The sequence below is a fragment of the Rhinolophus ferrumequinum genome, chromosome 7 (genome assembly GCF_004115265.2).
Source record: "Rhinolophus ferrumequinum isolate MPI-CBG mRhiFer1 chromosome 7, mRhiFer1_v1.p, whole genome shotgun sequence".
NCBI lineage: Eukaryota > Metazoa > Chordata > Mammalia > Chiroptera > Rhinolophidae > Rhinolophus > Rhinolophus ferrumequinum.
In genome coordinates this window covers 52,916,871-52,935,321 of record NC_046290.1, presented here as the reverse complement: position 1 = coordinate 52,935,321, position 18,451 = coordinate 52,916,871, and the positions used below count along the sequence as shown (strand labels likewise).

The 18,451-nt window shown below is 37.2% G+C and overlaps 1 protein-coding gene and 1 pseudogene across 4 annotated transcripts in view; both read right to left on the bottom strand.

Moving 5' to 3' along the window:
* ATG10 (autophagy related 10) overlaps positions 1-18,451 on the bottom strand; it is a 393,520-nt gene that overhangs the window by 173,546 nt on the left and 201,523 nt on the right. The window lies entirely within an intron of this gene.
* On the bottom strand, positions 5,830-6,464 carry LOC117025171 (GTP-binding nuclear protein Ran-like; annotated as a pseudogene).

Genomic DNA, 18,451 nt, shown 5'->3' with positions numbered 1-18,451 from the left:
CACTATTTTGCGTAGGGTGGGTAGGTAGAACCTCATTGATAAAATGAGCAAAGATCTAAAGGAAGTAAGGGAACAAGTCAGAAAGCTATCTAGGGGAAGAACACACTGGACAGTTGGAATGGGAATTGCCAAGGGCCCATGGTTGATACTGCAGGAATACTTGCATGGCTGGCGCTGAGTGAAGGAGCTGTAGAATGGTATTAAGATAAGTAGAGAGGAAAGGGAGCGGGAACCGTTTAGGACTGGAAGTTATATCAAAGCTTTGGATTTTACTCTCTGATTAAAACTGGAAGTCACTGGAGGGTTCTGAGTTAGAGAATTATATGACTGAACTCACATTTTTAAAAGATCACTCTAGCTGCTATTTAGAGACCAGGTGAGAAATGATGGCAGCCTGAGCTAAAGTAGTATAGTGGAGGTGGTGACCAGCAGTTGGTTATGAATATATTTTGAAGACAGAGTTAATGGGATTTACTAACAGGTTAAACACAGGATGCAGGAGAAAGAGAGGAGTCAAGGGGAACTCCAGATTCTTGTCCTGAGACACTGGAAGCTAATATTTACTGAAATAGGGAAGTATGTGAAAGAGGTAGGTTGGTGGGCATATGGCAAGGTTAAGTAAAAATGAATTAAATATGCCTTGTAGACATTCAAATGGAATGTCAATTAGGTTCCTGGATATAAAAGCCTACAGATCAGGGACATGATAGATGCTAAAAATATAAATTCAAGAGTTATTGGTGAATATATATTATTTATAGCCAAGGAGCTGGATAGGATCTACAAGCAAATGAGTCTAATTAGTGAAGAAAAGGATTCCAAAGATTGAAACCTGGGGTACTCCGGTGTTTAGCTGTTGTGAGATGAGAAGGAACCAGCAGAGGAAGCCAAGAAGCAATCAAAAGGTAGAAGGAAACCAAGAGGTCAGTGTCCCTGGTGCCAAGAAAAAAGTATTGCAAGAAGGGAGTAATAATGTGCCAATTTTGCAGTATCTGTCAAAATGCAAGGTCAGCATACTCTCTCATTCAGCAATTCTATTTTGAACTATCTATTCTACAGAAATATATAAGTACACATAAAAATTGTATTACATGGATATTTATTAAAGTGTCATTTGCAATACCAAATTAAATGCCCATCAATAGGGGAATGCTTAAATTAGGTGGATCATTTAAGGGAATAAAATGCAACAATTAAAAATAACCTGGAAGAGGTAAGTAAGTTATTGACATGGAATGACCTCTGAATATCATGTTAAAAAAAAACTACTTGAAGAATCATATAGAATGACAAATTCCAGATACATGGAAAAAGAAAACATGTATGCATATGTTACCTGCAAAGCAGGCAGGATCTGGTGATGAGAGAAAGTATGAGCTCCCAATCAGACTTCCTGAGATATAAATTTGGCTTGTCACCTTGGAAGAAGTTTCTTAACTTCTCTTGGCCTGCCTTTCTTCTTCTATAAAAGTCCTCAAAGGGAGGTTCTAAGGATTAAATGAATTAATATCCAAAAAAAAAAAAAATCAATTTCTGGCACATAGCAGTCACTCAGTCAGTGTTAGATGTTAATAATGCCTTAATAGTGTAGATTTTAATATATAATAACCACACATATAAGCGCATAACAAGGAATTTTGAAGTTTACTCCCCAAACTGTTAGCACTGGTTTTTTTCAGAGATGTTGGAACTGGGAGTTGGCAGAAGAGGTGAGAGGCAGCCGAACGGGACTTAAATATTTTGCCATTACACATCTATATTATTTGAATTTTTAATAATATACTAATGCAAATCCTACAAAAGTACACATGCATTTCTTGTGAAATGTCTATTTTTTTTTTTTAATTGAAAGAGGAGAAAGAATATTAAGCGTATGGATCTCAATGGCTGTTTCTGGTGATTTCTATTCAATGATCTAAGGTTTAGCTGACACCAAAAAGGTAAATCAAATTGGGATCATGTGAAGCAGGTAATATAACATTTTCTAGCCATTTACAAGAAAGATACACAGACACGTGGCAATAAAAGTAGAAAAGACAGAAGAGCCTGAATAAAACTAAATAAAGGGAAGAGAATGCAATTGAGCACAAATTCATAGACTCAGTCTAAGCATCAGGCAAATCGAAAACCCTACCTATCACACCTGAGAGTAGCAGTTACCCAGCATCTCCTGAAACATTTCCAGCGACATAGACAGCGCGTATTGTTAGTCAGTTACACCTTACATTAACCAAATATAGTCCCTCATTGTTCCTACTTATCTCATCTGAAGCAACATAGAATTAAGTCTCTCTCTTCACCAAGATTGACTTTTGGCTACACATTCTGGCCCTACTACCTTGTCTGGGCGGGCCCAGCCCTGCCCAGTGTGGGCAGAGAAGGCATTCCAAGCAGCAGGCTGCTATACTGCTCCAAACCTAAGACAAATACAGCTAAGTTTCTTTCCATACAGTGATGCCAACAGGTAGAATGTTTAAGACAATGAGGTCGTACAACTGTATGGCTTCTGATTTCGACTAAATTCTGCTTGAAGAAACAACAGGTATTTGCAGGAGACAAATGTTACAGTGTACTCTCTGCAGACTCAACTTAACTCTTTTATGCATAACCCCAAGTCTTTGTTTCAGCATCACCTCTTTGTCTTCAGTACAAACCCTTCACCAACTCCTCCCCAAATCTTCCCAAGGTGGAACTCACTACACCATGTATGGCTCTGCTTCTAATTACTATTTACTGCATTTGCATGTGTTTTTTTCTCATTATAATGTCATTAGCATTCAAGGGAGCCTGGTTGCCGGGGCAACCAGGAGTGGTGAATGCAAGGCACAGCCTTTAATGAAAACTTAACCCTACTTCGTTTAATTCCCACTGTGTTTTTTGGCTCACTTCACTTTTGTGGTCACAAGAATGAAAATATCCTGCAGTTACCCCTTCTTATGTGGTGCTGCTCCAAGGTCTTGGGAACCTATGTGTGTTCCCCTGAACACTAACAGCACTATATTTCTCATAACTAACCTTGATAACTTCCTCTGATAACAATAAATTCTCCTTCTGATCAACACTGCTCACTCAGCACAGTCCTTTGACTATAAAAATAGTCTATTTTTCCTCCAGCTTAAGTATTCTCAGGTTTTTCAAATTTGATACGATTTCTGCAGTCCTTACTAACCTAACTGCCTGCCCCTGAAAACATTCTAAATGATTAGGTTGAGATCAAACTCACTGTTTCTGTGCCATCATGCCAATCTGGTCGCTTTTTCCAAAGGAAACAAGAGATTAGTTTGACAGGACTTTTTTTCAGTCAATCTACAAAGGTATGCTTAACAAAGCTGAGTATAATAATAATAATGGTGAGCAAATCAAAATTCAATAAAAAAATTAAAAAAACAACAACTCAGTTATAACAGGCAAAAATGAGATGAAATAAAATGAGATGAAATAAAAACTGTGAATAAAAATAAAATCCTAAAATTAGGCTCAAAAACCCCACTACACAGATATAAGAGCTCTTGCTTAACAGTAATACACCCTTTTAAGCCACCAAGAGCTCTAGATAACTTCAAGTTCAACAGGAGCCAGAGTGTGACAGGTTGTCATGTAGGGATTTCTTAGAACTCAGTTTGTAATTGTTACACTTGCAGGATAAAGTAAGGAGAGCGAGGTCAACAGTATTGCAGTACTGTTTTAAGAAAGCAAATCTTGTATGAACTAGCAACTAATGACCACAAAAATCTATTATTTTCTCCTATTGCTGTCTTTTACAATATGAGGAATGACAGAATCACTGGCGCCAACCACTAAGGTAAGGAAACCTGAGGAGTTAGCAACCAATAGGAAATGAGCTCTCAATTCCGAGGTAGTGGACTTGGACCAGTGAGAATGCTACTGGACAATAAGACGAGCTACGATGATGGAAATGTCCTTTGTGCTGTCCAAAACAAGGCAGTAGCCACTTGAAATGTGGCTACTGCAACTAGGGAACCCAATTTTTTGTTTTATTTTATTTTACTTAATTTAAATTTCAATTTGAATAAACCACATCTGGGTAGTGGCCACCATATTCTAAAGCACAGCGACATGAATGATTGGCTGCTGCAGAGTACATGTTCTGATAACATTTTAAGATCAGACTCTATTCTTCAGCTTTCCCCCAAATAAGCAACTGAAGTGGGGCCCAGCAACATCAGAGGCTTAGTCTCGGAGGAGACCCTACTGTATGTGTATGAAGCATGTATTTAGGCCACATCCTCCCAGGCCATAGGAACAGTCTGCCTTGGGACCAGCAGTGTGAGTTTAGAAGGAGCTGGGTGGTTAGCATTACCATGGACTTGAAAAGCAGTATAGCATCGAGTCAAGTACACAGACTGCCTGAGTTCATATCCCAGCTCTGCCATGAATAGTAATAAGTGTGACCTCAGTTACCTCATCTGTAAAGTGGGGATAAGAATGACTACGATTACCAACCAATGTGAGGATAAACCGATTTAATACATACAAAACACATAGAGTCTGACACAAAATAATTGCTTATGAGTATTTTTTCAAAAAAACAGGTTTCTTCTTCAAGAGTTAACTTACTTTGATCAATTCCCATAAGTGAATTAGAGAAGGCTAGGATAACCTATTTTTCCTCCCAGGACTTAATTCCTCTATATAATTCAGAGGCCACCTGAATAGCGATTTGGCTGAATCCAGCTCAGTTTGGCTCAGTTTGGCTCATTATCCACCTATACGTCTCACTACTGCTGGCTCTTAACCCCCACGTCAGTAAGACACAAGGTACAGCAGGCTCTGCCCCAGTTAGTAAATATGTTTCCTGAACCTTGACCCTCTTCCAACCCTTGCTTTCTACTTCATTCTCTGAAATCTCTTAGTTATTGAATTTGGGACCTGTCACAGTTAACATTCTTGCCTCAACCTTCCAAATTGTCATACGATTCAGGCCACTGCTTCCTAACCCTTTTCACAACATGACAGACATAAAAATTCATATTTGAAAAGCATAATGGAGTAAAGTGGAGGAGATTTGGTGGTGGTTATATGAGACTTTGTGAAAAAAATCTTAAATACATTTTTGTAATATTATATAATCATTTCAGTCAATCCCCATTCCTAACCCCAGTCCTAGGCTAATCTTTCCATTTCTATAGAGAAGAGTATTTATCACTTTTCTCCAAATGATGGAAACTCCTTTCTCACCATTAATCAGAATACGGATAATTCAAATCTAAATTATACTTCAAAAGTGCCATCATTCAGTAAATCAAATACATATTCTTTTACTTTCATCGACAAATGTGAAAATTTCTTATGAGAATATGAATAAATTGTGAATACGACTGAAATCATACACTTCAAACCAATGATGCAACTTTCCCATAAGTATACAAGATGTTGCTCTACTTGTCTTAATAATCATTCTTTATTGTTCAAACCATGACATAGACTAAACACCACAAGTGACTTATGTTTAGATATTTTAGACACAACTTTATGCTGATTCTAAATGAAAAGGAATTGGAATGACAGTAACAAACAAGATTTTACCACTGAATATTGTGATGTGACTATAGCAGTTTTATATTTGAAACTCAATGAGAAAAAAACTGCATTCCAAAACAGCTAAATATGCAGGTCCAAAAAATGAAGGCTTTTTTTTTTTAACTGCCACATTCACTCCAAAGCCCATTCATCTCCTTTAGCATGCCAAAGGTTAAGCACATGTCTACTTAGCTATGTAATAAAGTGGCAAACACAGTGCACCACAGACATCACAAGACAGTTGCCTATAAAACTAGACTTCTGATGCTGGGCTCCAGTTTCACTTTCTCACAGGTCATCACCCTTTTCCAGGAAAGCAGTTGTCTGAGAAAACTCTAGTTGGTACCGCGCTGACAGAGCGGGGTCCATGACAACCTCTGGTGGGGCAAGAACAGGCATGGCAACCAACTCCAAGTTAGGTTCTCCAATTAGTTTTCTAGGAAACCAGAGGAAGGGCTTTTCAAAGTTGTAGTTACTTTTGGCAGAAATGTCATAGTACTTCTTTTGGTGGAAGACAATTGACTTTGCCTTCACTTTCCCGTCCTTAATAGCCACTTTGTTGCTACACAGCAGGATGGGGATGTTTTCACATACTCATACCAGATCTCTATTTCAGTTAGGTGCATTCTTGTAAGTAAATCTCAAAGTTACATCCAACACTATAATGGCACACTGGGCTTGGATATAATAGCCAGCTCTCTCCATCCACCAAACTTCTCCTGACCAGCTGTATCCCTTACATTGAACTTAATAGGTCCCCTGTCAGTATGGAACACAAGGGGATGGACATCAACACCCAAGGTAGCTACACACTTCTCAAATTCACTAGTCAGATGATGTTTCACAAATGCAGTTCTTCCAGTCCCACCATCACCAACCAATAGAAGTTTGAACTGAACTTGGGGTTCTTCTTGAGCAGCCATTGTGATGTTACTTCCGGAAGCATCTCTGAGCCCATATGACTGAGGTACATGGATCTTTTTTAACCCCACATTTCCAAGGCCCAATTTTTGCCTTGAACCCATAAATGTTATCAGTACATGTGAATACATTATCATGAGGTCCTGGCAATTTTCTATTAGGTTCATTCGTTCAGCTAATTATGATATTTTTTCAAGCAAATAATTACCTTTTAACAAATCTTCAAAATAAGAATTGTTTATCCAAAAGGCTCTAATTCTCCTTCTGGATCATAAACTTTTGACAAAACTCTCTTTAGACATCTACAGCCCTTCAGTTTGAAACAGTGGAAAGTTGTGTTCCAATCCCATTTGCACACACGAAGCTGAAAACTGACGTGAGCGAAGCAGCTTCAGTTATATTCGATTCTCCATTTAGACACATCAGACTATGTGAAACTCATACACAGGCAAACTTTTATACAACAGAATTTCTCTGTGAATAAAACACCGTAGTATTTGAATCTCGGTGTTTTCACAACAACTCCTGCGTGCAGCCGGTACACCTTCTTTTCATTGCAGTCACTCCATCAGTACACAAATTCAAGCTTGTTTCCATAGCACCTTATTTGTTTCAAGGTATGAATGTACCACCTTCAGTATTTCATCCCCCGTATATCGTTTGGGTACTTCTTTACAGAGAACTGATATTCTTCCCAGAATGTCTCTTTAGGACTTCTAATTGTGCTAGAATTTGGCAGTTTCTAACATGGGTAGATGCAGCAATCTGAAATAAATACTTGTTTGATTTAATAACAATCTGGATTATTGTTGTCTTTATGTCATATGACACATCATCAATACATTTACAAGTATTATTTGAGAGTGCTACCTTTTCCATCTCTTTTGATTTATTGGTCTCAATTTCTAGACTGGCTGGTAAAATGAGGGCTTCCATCCTTGTGTGAGGCAGTTTGGTCTCAGCTTTGAATGTTGTGACCTTGTCACTGGTTTATTTAGCTTAATCTAAATAAACTGAAAAAGCTTATTGTTAGAACCAATCTCAAAAAGAGCTTTAGTTTTTTTTCTGTTGCTTTTGCCAAACTTAAAAACATTCCAGTCTTTCCTGAACAGGATGAATTTTTGTGGTAAGGTGCCAGTGTATTTTGCTCGGTACTTTGTCTTCATCTGATAACTTTTCCTGCCAGTAAGGCTAATTTAGGCTGAGAGGAAAAAAGTTACTGAGCACACAAATCCAAGTTTGAGATGATTTTCATTCCATTACCTAACTAGTGACTTCAATTTTTTTTGATACTGTGCTTGTCTATGAAACTGATAGCTTTCCAGCTTTAATGAAGTTCTCCATTAAGATCAAAAAGTAAGTACAGTATCTGTAAAATTTAAGTCTTTTTCACTATAAAAAATTAATGGGTCCTATAGGCTTTTAAAACTACATAAAATCTATTTAAAAGAGTGGGGAATCTTCTGTGTTCATTAAAATGTTTTAGAATTTCATGAAAATTCAAACAATTAACCATTGATTTTTGTTTACTCCAAAAATTAAAACTTTGAAATATTCATCAAATATACATAATGCATACACTGGTGTATGATTAAAAATATTTTGATAAATTTATTTTATGAAGCTAGAAAGTCTTTTAATGAATCAACTTTGTCAAATTTTATTCAATTATTACTTGATTTTTAAAAATAAACATGTCTTTTAATTTCCAAAAACAAATAGTAATTCATTACAAAATTCTATCAAGAATGTGACTTTGGCTAATTGTTAAAACAAAGTCAAAAACTAAAGTAAAGTACATAAATCAAGAAGTAGCAAAATCACTGTTTTACTTAGCAACACCTAATATTAGAAAATGGTCATAAAAGTGATAAAAATAATCATATGTAAGTTCTAAGTCAGGAAAATGCTAAAATAATGATGATAATGAAAATAGAAAATGAAATTGAAATTAAAATACAAATATTTTGCATGCATTAAAAAACAAAAATTTTAAAGCTAGAAGTAACCCAAATATCCATCCACAGATAAGTAGATAAGTAAAATATGTCATACATACACACACACACACACACACACACACACACACACACACACACACACAAGAATATTATTCAGCCTTAAAAAGGAAGGAAATTCTGACACATGCTACAATATGCATAAACCATGAAGACATTATGCTAAGTGAAATAAACTAGTAATAAAAGGACAAATATTATATGATTCCACTGATATGATGTATCTAGAGTTCATAGAAACATAAAGTAGAATGGTGGTTGCCTGAGACTGGGGGGAAGGAGAGTTGTTTCATGGTTACATGGTTCAATTTACTAAGACAAAAACATTCTGGAGAAAGATAGTGCTGATGGTTACATAATCATATAAACGTATTTAATACTACTGAACTGTACTACTGAACCGAACCACTTACAAATGAGTTAATATGGTAAATTTTATGTCACGTAGTTTTTCATATAATTTTTAAAAATTTTTAATTTAAATGGTTGAAATGGAACATTTTATATTATATATATTTTACACAATTTTAAAAATTGAAAAAAACCTTACTGATGATATGGATGTCACAAGTGTGTTATCAAACAATGATTCAAGGTCCAATGTCAAGGGTAGGTGCTATGTGATATGGCGACTACAGAAAACTTTCTGGCCACAGGTGCCATACCTAAAACTTTTTGGACCAAAATAATAAGTAAATTTAAGGAGTATACATACGGAGCCATTCAAACAGTGCTCAAATATCATGGCAACTACTATAAATTTCTGAATGGCTGTCCAAAACACTGTTAATGAACTACGACCATTAGTATCTTGAACCCACCTGTAGCCTGTTCATGGCACAGCAATGTGACATGGCATAGCAATTAGGAAGCTCTGATCTAGTACTCAACGTCCAGCTTTCTCCCTGATCAGCGTCTTGACTCTGTCTCCCAAACTTAGGATGTTCTCAGACAATCCTCTGAGTAAATCTCATCCTGCCTCAGCCGGGGCTTGGGACCTCTGCTTTTTCAATGCTAGACTATACACAGAGTATCTCCCTTTCAGCACACTCCACCCTCATGAGCAGAACTCACAGAGTGGCTACAAAACAGCAAATGCATTGTAAGCAGCCTTAATAGAAGCAGTATCTGGAACAAGTTGAATTATATGACCTTCTAACTCTAAACCTCTATGTCTATGACTCATGAACATTTTTATGACTCAAGGTTATATAACACATAAATCTCAACTTTATATTCTGATTGCTGGCCCAGGTATCAACAATGAATAAAATGTACACCAAAGAGGTATGCCTCACAGTGATTTTTAGTAGCACTGAGATACGCAAGGTAAAACCGAGAAGTAAATGAAACTTGTCATTGATATGCTCCCATTTCTACCTCTACGTTGTCGTCAAAGCCCTCGTAATGTCCAGTGGTGGTCCAAAGTTCTTAACCCTGCCAAAGTGCCAAAGCACATTCAGCTTTCTGTTTTCCTCCCCATCCTCCACCTAAAGCCCTGCCCAATTTTTAAAAATCTCAATTTGGCAACAGCCCACCACCAATCCTGGTCTGACATTCTGATTTGCTTATGAGAATGTCAACACCAACTCTCACTCAGTGGTCACTAGAGCATATGGACCTGCCCTTAATGGGAAACACAGAGTATTTCCACTTCAGGGTCTACTATCCAAACCCTTAGTTTATTAACCATTCAGGGTCCTGGAATTATAAATGATGATCTTTTCTCTTTATTCAAATTTTAATAAGTAATGTTATATAATGGAGCAAAGGGACATAAATCAACATTTGAAAATCTCATCCTAGACCAAATGCTTTTCAAACCATCTGTGGTGAAAGATCAGGATTTTTATTTCCAATCTGTCATAGACATACTTTTGTGAAAAACACTAAAAATGAATTACTAGGAAAAAAATGAAATTTAAAAAAATCCAAAACACACAAAATACAAGCCCCGACTCAAAAAAAAAAAAAGAAAGAAAGAAAAGAAAGAAAAAGAAAAATTTCCTTTTTCAGAGCAGTTTTGGGTTCACAGAAAAGTTGAGAGGAAGGTAGAGATTGCTCATATAACACCTGCCCCCAACATGCACAGCCGCCCCCATTATCAGTATCCATTTTACATTACGTTTGACAGATATAAAACTACTCTGTCAAATTGCTTACAAGTTTTTAAGCACTCCTTTTCAATTTCTGTCCCTATCTCCTTCACTGGTACCAATTTAGGACCACAGGTTGAGCAATACTGCCTTTCTCATACCAACCCAAATATCCACCTTCACCCTGTCATCAGAGTCAATCCTCTCCATAAAGAAGCAGGAAGATACAGAACGTCATATGCTATGGTTAGTGAAAAAGTCACTTGGGGTACATACACATCTGCCATGTATAGATTTCTAATTCATGGAAGCTTATCCTTTTTCATAAGCTATTCACCAACCTAAATATGCTTCCGGGTTTATGAGAGTAACAGGGTCTAGGAGTCTCATACATGCCCTTCACTTTGAACCTTTCAGGTTTTGTGTGTGTGTGTGTGTGTGTGTGTTTTAGGGTAGTTTAAAACCCCTATTCTGGTTCTTGATTATTTACATAATAAAGATCTATTTAAATGCACATGCACTCCGCCCTCCTGAAGCCAGCAGGAGGTGAACAGGAAGATCTGAGAACAAACTTCTCTGTATGTGTGCAAAGCATGTCTCCATTGTGCAATCGCTTTACAAATAAGAAATAAACGCTGGGTTTATAAGACTTGGAAGGAAAGGTTTACGGCTTTGACTGTTTTTCATTACTGGAAAATTTACACGCTGAAAAGTAGCAAAAACCAGTGCAAAAGAATAAACAGTGGGTGCACTTCAAGGGCTTGTTTCTTTCAAGAATCAGGAGTAAAATTGGGTTTTATTAGCTGTTTCATTAAGTTTTACTTTGAAGAAAAACAAACAGTGAAAGCATATGTGCAACATCTGATGAAAAAGGATTTTATTCTAAACAGTCTCTGTACAAAGCTCATTAATGTAACATTACATGTGAAGACTTGTCTAGCAATTTAAGGATAATTTTACTCATTTTAGTTTATTTATAATTTCTGACACAGTTTATTTAACATATTCTAATCTTTAAATCACCATGTGTACTAAACTAATATATTAAGTCTGTCTTTTCAATGACATTTTGCAATAAATATCTACAACAGCTGCGAAAGGCAATTAGTATATGAAGTTTGTATCAAATTTAACACCTAATGTAAAATAATACAGCTGGATATTGATACCTCAAAAATTCATGAAAACAGGTCAGTTTTTCTCAATCAAACTTCTATTTGTAAATGCTTTCCTTACACGACAAGTATACTTTTTAAGAAAAATCTAAGTATATGTACTACTATAATCCAATATCTGAAATCTAATCGTCTAATATAATATGCAAAATATTAAATAAAAATCTTTTTCCTTAGAGCAAATTTATACATGCTGGACATTCATCATATTTCCACTGGAAAAATTTATTCAATTGTTATTTTTCCATTTCAAGACTAGATGTTGATAAGAAGCAACTAAAGTTTATAAATGGGAAAAAAATACTTATGTTCCAATTCCAGTGTGCTGGCTATATAATAGTGTGGGCCTCTGGAATGGAGAAGATTAAATTTCAGCTTCTAACTAGTATGTGAATGAAGTCAATATTAGACTATGAGGTAGGGGTTAAGACTGTAGTTTTTGGAAGCTGACACACCTTGGTTTCAATGTTGACCCTGCCCCTTACCTAAAGACTACATAACTTTAGACAAGTCAGTTAACTTCTCTAAGCTGACATGTCTCATCGGAAATAGACATAATAATAGCTAACTCGTAGAGATACTGTGTGGACTAAATTAAATGAGATATATGTAAATAATAGCTCAGTGATGGTGCTTTGATTTGGACTTTCCTTTTTTTTAGAAAAAAATTATTACTTATTTTATCACAGCAATATAGCACATAGTTCAAAAAGTGAAATGGCACTAAAATGCATACATACACCAAAAACCCAGCAGCCCCTTTATTACCCCTCCCCATACTCTGGTCAACCTACCCAGAGGCAACCACTTGCAGTTTTCCTTGTTTATCTTCAGGCATTCATCTGCAAATTCCGGACATCTTATGTATACAACTTTCTCCTGAAACATCAAATTTAGATACTACCTATCTACTGATTATGTAGATTATATATATTCATATTCAGTGTGACTGCCAAAATGAAAACAATAGGATCATTAAAAAATGACTTGTGTTAAACTCATACATTGTAAAGAATATATAGTAGAAACAGTCTCTGTCTTAGGAGCCTAAGTAGTCCAAACCAATTGTAACTTGTTGATTCAGGCGTCTCTACACTTCAAAGTAGGAAATGTTTTTATTTTTTTCCCAATAACTGTACCTAATTCTCCTGTGGAATCTCCTTTCCCACCTGGTACGTGTGGCAGACTGATTGCATTAGTGACCCAACTTTTCATACCTCCCTATAGCCTTGGCCTTTTGCAGTACCCTCTCACACTGACTCTGAGCTTGGTCCCTAAGAAAAGCTCAAGTAGAGGTCCAAAAGAGTGTTTGAGTGTTTCTACTTACTTCCTTGGGCCCTTACTACCACCATGAAAACAAGCTCAGGCTAGCCTGCTGGAACATGGAACCAAACCGAATCATCCCAACTGAAGCCGTCTTAGACCAGCCAGCTCTCAGCCAACCTTCAGCTGACTGTAGGTGCATAAGTAAGCCCTCTAGCCCATGTGTAGGCCTCTGAGAAATAATAAATGGTTGTTTAAAACCACGAAGTTTTGTAACAGCTTATTATGCAACAATACCTAACTGATATACTAGGGATCCTTAAACAATTTTGTCCCAGTCTGTAACTTTTTAGATGGCTTTCAGTTATTAAAACTCAATCCTTTAGATAATTAAGACTCAATCTTATTAGTACTTTTATTATTTTGAAGATTTCAGACTCCAAATAAATCAATTTGAATCTCTTTTCTTCCTGTAGTTCAACCGGTACACTCTGTAGCTTGGAATGGAGAAATGAAGCATGGTCTTGGTCAGAGAACTTTCTAACCCCTCACTACTTCTTCAAGAGCCTTTGCACCCCAACACTCCCCCCCCCAATCACTCTCAACTTCCGTTTAGCCCTGCTCCATCAGCAAAGGGCAGATCAGCAAGTCCATGGCTAAGCAAATGCCCAATTAGGCAATGAAATGACCTCCCTGACTACATGAAGACACCCCATACTCTTCACAAGTTGTCCTTTGGAGAAGGAAGGAGGCTATGGGAAGGAAGGAAGTAATTTCTTATTACTAACTCTGCACTTCTCTGTTGAGTCCTATATTCCTATTGAGCTGGGGTGGAGGTCCCCAGTCCTTCAGGAAAACTTCCTCAGAGCAGTCTCTGCAGGTAGGTTTCTGGCCCCAGTGGCTAGTGGATTATTCATAGCAACCCAAATATAGAAAATCAGTTACTTAGAGTATTTTGTCTCCATCTTGGGACCTTAGCTGCAATTCTGGAACAAGATAAAAAGGTCCCACCCAACACACTGTTACTGGTTATTTTAAAATGTAAAGTCTGTATTAAATTCTATTATACTGCTAATCATTACAGAAAAATTCCTTTTTTATAGAAATGCCAGTTTTATTAAAAAGACTGCCCTGGAGAGGTTATTTGAATGATACTTATTAACTTTTTATGTAAATTTTACGGTGTTTTCACAAATCTTACCTCATCAATTAAGGGATAGAAGAGGAACACTGGCTTTTTAAAAAACCTTCTCATATTTTTTTCAAATAAAACTTTTTGTCTAATAAAATTCTCCAGACAAATTATAAATGTGTTTTTTCTGGAAAATCAGATATTCAATCATTCATTTAACAAATATTTGTGTACCTACTTTATACCCAATCATATTCTAGTTGCTTTGGGCATATCAACAAACAAAACAAAGATACCTGTCCTTTTAGATTAAGCAGGGACAGGGAGACATTTAAGAAATAAACATAATAAATAAGTAATTTACAGAGCATCTTGGAGATGAATATCTATGGGAAAAATCCAAAGTAGAGTTGGATACGGCGAATCAGGAGTGCCGGGGTGAGGCTAGGAGGTGGCAGGACCACGTTGCTTGAAATGGTAAATCGGGTTGTTCAGAAGGCCTCAGCAAGAAGGTGACCTATGAGCAAATACGTGAAGGATGTGGGGAGAGGAAGGAGTTCGGCACACCTGGAAGAAGCGTGTTCTAGACAGCGGAGAGGCCAGCCAATTCAGAGGCCCCCAGGCAGAAGTGTTTGTCTGGTATGTTTGAGGAACAGCGAGGACGTCAGTGTGCCGGGTGTTGTGAACGAAAAGAAGGGAAATTGAAGGTGAAGTAAGAGTTGATGGTGGTTTGTACCAGGGTGGTAGCGAGGGAGATGAGAAATGGTCTGATTCTGGATATGATGAAGGTGGAGGTAACAGGGTAGCTGAATGGATTGGAAGGATATGGGGTATGAGAGAAATAGAGAAGAATGACTCCAGTAGCTGAAACAACTGGAAAAATGGAGTTGCCACCAACTGAAAGGAGAAGGTTAATTTGGATGGAATAGGGTGAGCAAGTTTGGGAGGGGCAAGATTAGGAGTTTAATTTTGAACATGTTGACTTTAGGACCTAAGTGGGGACATCAAAGTAGAAATGTCAAGAAGTTGGCCTTATGAATCTGGAATTCAAGAGAGCAGTCTGGGCAGGGGATACACAATTGGGAGTAATTGGCATTTGACGGAATTTAAATGATAATCTCCGTGGTCATGAGACTAGCTAGAGAGAGGATAAGACATAGGACAGCTTGGGCACTAATATGAGGTTGTGGAAAAAAGAAAAAAAACATCAAAGGAGACTGAAAAGGAGTGAAGAGTAATATAATAGCTTAGTGCAAAAGTAATTGCAGTTTTTGCAATTATTTTTAACCTTTTAAACCGCAATTACTTTTGCACCAACCTAATAAAACGTAAACCAGAGAGTGGGAACATCAAATGAAGGAAGTATATCATGGAAAAAAGAATGAGAATGGCCAATCCTGTCAATTGCTACTAAAAGATCAAAGAATTTACCAATGAACTTAGCAGCAATGAACTTAGAGGTCACTGATGGCATCACATAATAATATTGGACCCACTGGCTCATTCTACTAAAAAGGAATTTTACGATTTAATGAAAATTCTTCTAAAACAAATAGGTTTTTAAACACTAGTCAATGACTCACTTATTTCAAATATATATTATACAATGAAATGCAATACAACAAAATGTATTTACACAAATAAAAACTTTGGCAGAACTCTTTGTGGTTTACATGATTTTAATCCAACTAAGCAAAATGCATATAGGAGGCATACTCTGCTGAGCACCAAGGATATAGAAGCAAAATCCCTGCAGTCAAGGAGCTTTCAGACTACTATGGGGAATCAGGAAAACACACAGATAATCACCATATAGAACTGTACAGTCAACTGTACAGCAATACAGAGGAGAATCTAGGCCAAACTTGGGGGGTCAAGGTTGCCTATCTAAGAGATGTGACGCTTTAATTTATCTTGAAAAAATATGTAATAATTATAGGCAAAAGGCTTAACTGTACAAATCACAAAAGAAACTTCTGAATAACTATAAACATATGAAAAGGTGTACAAATGAACTAGTTTTCAGGAAAATGAAAATCACCGTGTGGCCCCAGTAGGCAAGACTTCAAATCCTCTTCTCCAAAAAAAGTTTTGAAACTGTTAAAAATTGTTCAAAACAACTATTTCAGGGATCTGGCAATCTACCAAAGTCAAATAACACATTAAGAAGCACTTACTCATGAAACACTGTTGAAATTTGGGTGAGAACACTGGAAGTCTGTGGCTCTCCTGTCTGGGGCTACTGCCGTCCCTCCCCGGTGGTCAGGGTGGGGGCTCTCCTTGGACCACAGACTGAGACAGCTTCATGGCCAGAGAGGCTCAATTGAACTGGAGCCCAGAGTGAAAATATGCTATTCAGCAGATCACCATTAGCAAGTCTGAGGAAGCCATCTCTGTTGGTCCAATCAACCAACCAGCAACAAAACCAGAAAGGAAACAGAGAGATCCTGAAGGTGAGAGATCCACAGAGCAGCTTGAACTCAGCGAACAACCCTGGCTGTCTTCCACCTACATGTCCAGGGGAAAGCAGACTGTCCTCATGTCCTGCACTGATGGTAGGGCTGCATGCATGCACAGAAGACAAGGCAGGCACTGGAAGGCAGGGCACCTGCCTGAACCATGGACGTGCTCCCCAACCCACGCACAGATCCTACAGGAAGAGTGGAGGTCTTACTAGCTCAGGGCGTTTTGAGCATAGCCTCTGACCAATCACTGGCCACAGAGCTGTACATAAATGTAACATTGAGAGAAAGAAGCCAGAGTCCAAAGAATACATCTTTTTTAGGCATGAGCTGTGTATGCTTAGCTAAGGAACCTGTACTATGTCCTGAATCATGGAGAATCACTAAAGGATTGTAACCAGGGAGTAATAGATTGGAATTGCATTTTACAATAAGATCACTTTGGCAGGGTGCAAGACAGGTTGGCAGAGGGCAAGATTAGAGACAGAAAACAGAAATAATGGCCTAAACCAAGACAGTGGCAATGGAAAAACAGGGGAGAGGACACAGAGGTAAGCCAATTTGAAAGATTGTTATAGGTGGAATAAACTGATACAATGATCCACTAGATCTATGTATTGAGGAGAGAGAGAAATGTAAAAGCCTTCAGGTTCATAGCCTGAGCCAGAAAGATGGCTACTAATGCAAAGAATTCAACTAACAGGAGGTTGAAAGAGGATGAGCTCAGTTTTGATCATGTTGAACTTGAGTTCTGCAGAACTCTAACCTATGAGATTGCTTATGTAATTAAACTTTGTGCAAAATCTATTGTTCAGAAAAAGATAAGGAGTACCAAAAAAAAAAATATGGGACCGCAGTGGTCCAATGACCTGGGTTCTTGCTCTAGGTCTAGCTCATACTTGGCCAAGTCAATTGTTATCTTGGTGCCTAAACATATTCATTTATTCAAGTTATCTTGATATAGAATGAAGGAAATAAGACTGCCTTGTATAATTATACAACTGTCATGAGCATAAAAGGATGCTGTAAAACAAGAATACACATGATTGCTGCTACAGCACACAATTTGTTCTAGAAATTGTAACTAACACAATATGACCAAAATGAAGCCAAAAATATTGGAAATGAAACCATATTTTCACAATGTCAGATGACATGGAAAGCACCAAAGAATTATTTTAAAAAGTACTAGAAGTGCTAAGACAATTCATTCAGGTAATCAATTACAAAACATACCTAGCAAAATCAATCCTTCAAGTGAACACCTATGGTGCTCCTAAAAGGAAGAGAATGTTGTACATATGTAATTTCATTCCAAATTTATAATTTAAAAGAAACTACCATTAAAATCCCAACTGGGAAATACAGCAACACTTGTTTATCCATTAACAGTACCTAAAAATGAAAGCCTGTAAATGAGGGAAATTCAGCAAAGCAACCACATTATATTAGGATATTGTGATTTTTTTGATGATTATTTTCTATTTTTACAAACATTCACAATCATAATAATTGTTGTCTGTAGTTAAAGGCCTTTTCTAAGGCTTTGGAAAAAAGCATTTTCCAAGTTCAACTATGAAATTAACTCATAATAGATCTGAGCAGATAAGCAAATTGCCCTAAAGAGATAATTTAGTCTCAGTCTGCAAGATTTGACTGTAATCTCATGGCAACCAAGTGAGAGATTGGTCAGTCATAATACTTAAAAAAATGAATGAAAGAAACATTGGCAATATCACTGTTCAAAGCGAGAGACTCTGACCCTACAAACTTTAAACTACTTGGACTCGATAGTAAGACTACCCTCCCGCAGGGCAAGATGTATGAGGTATGATCAAACAAT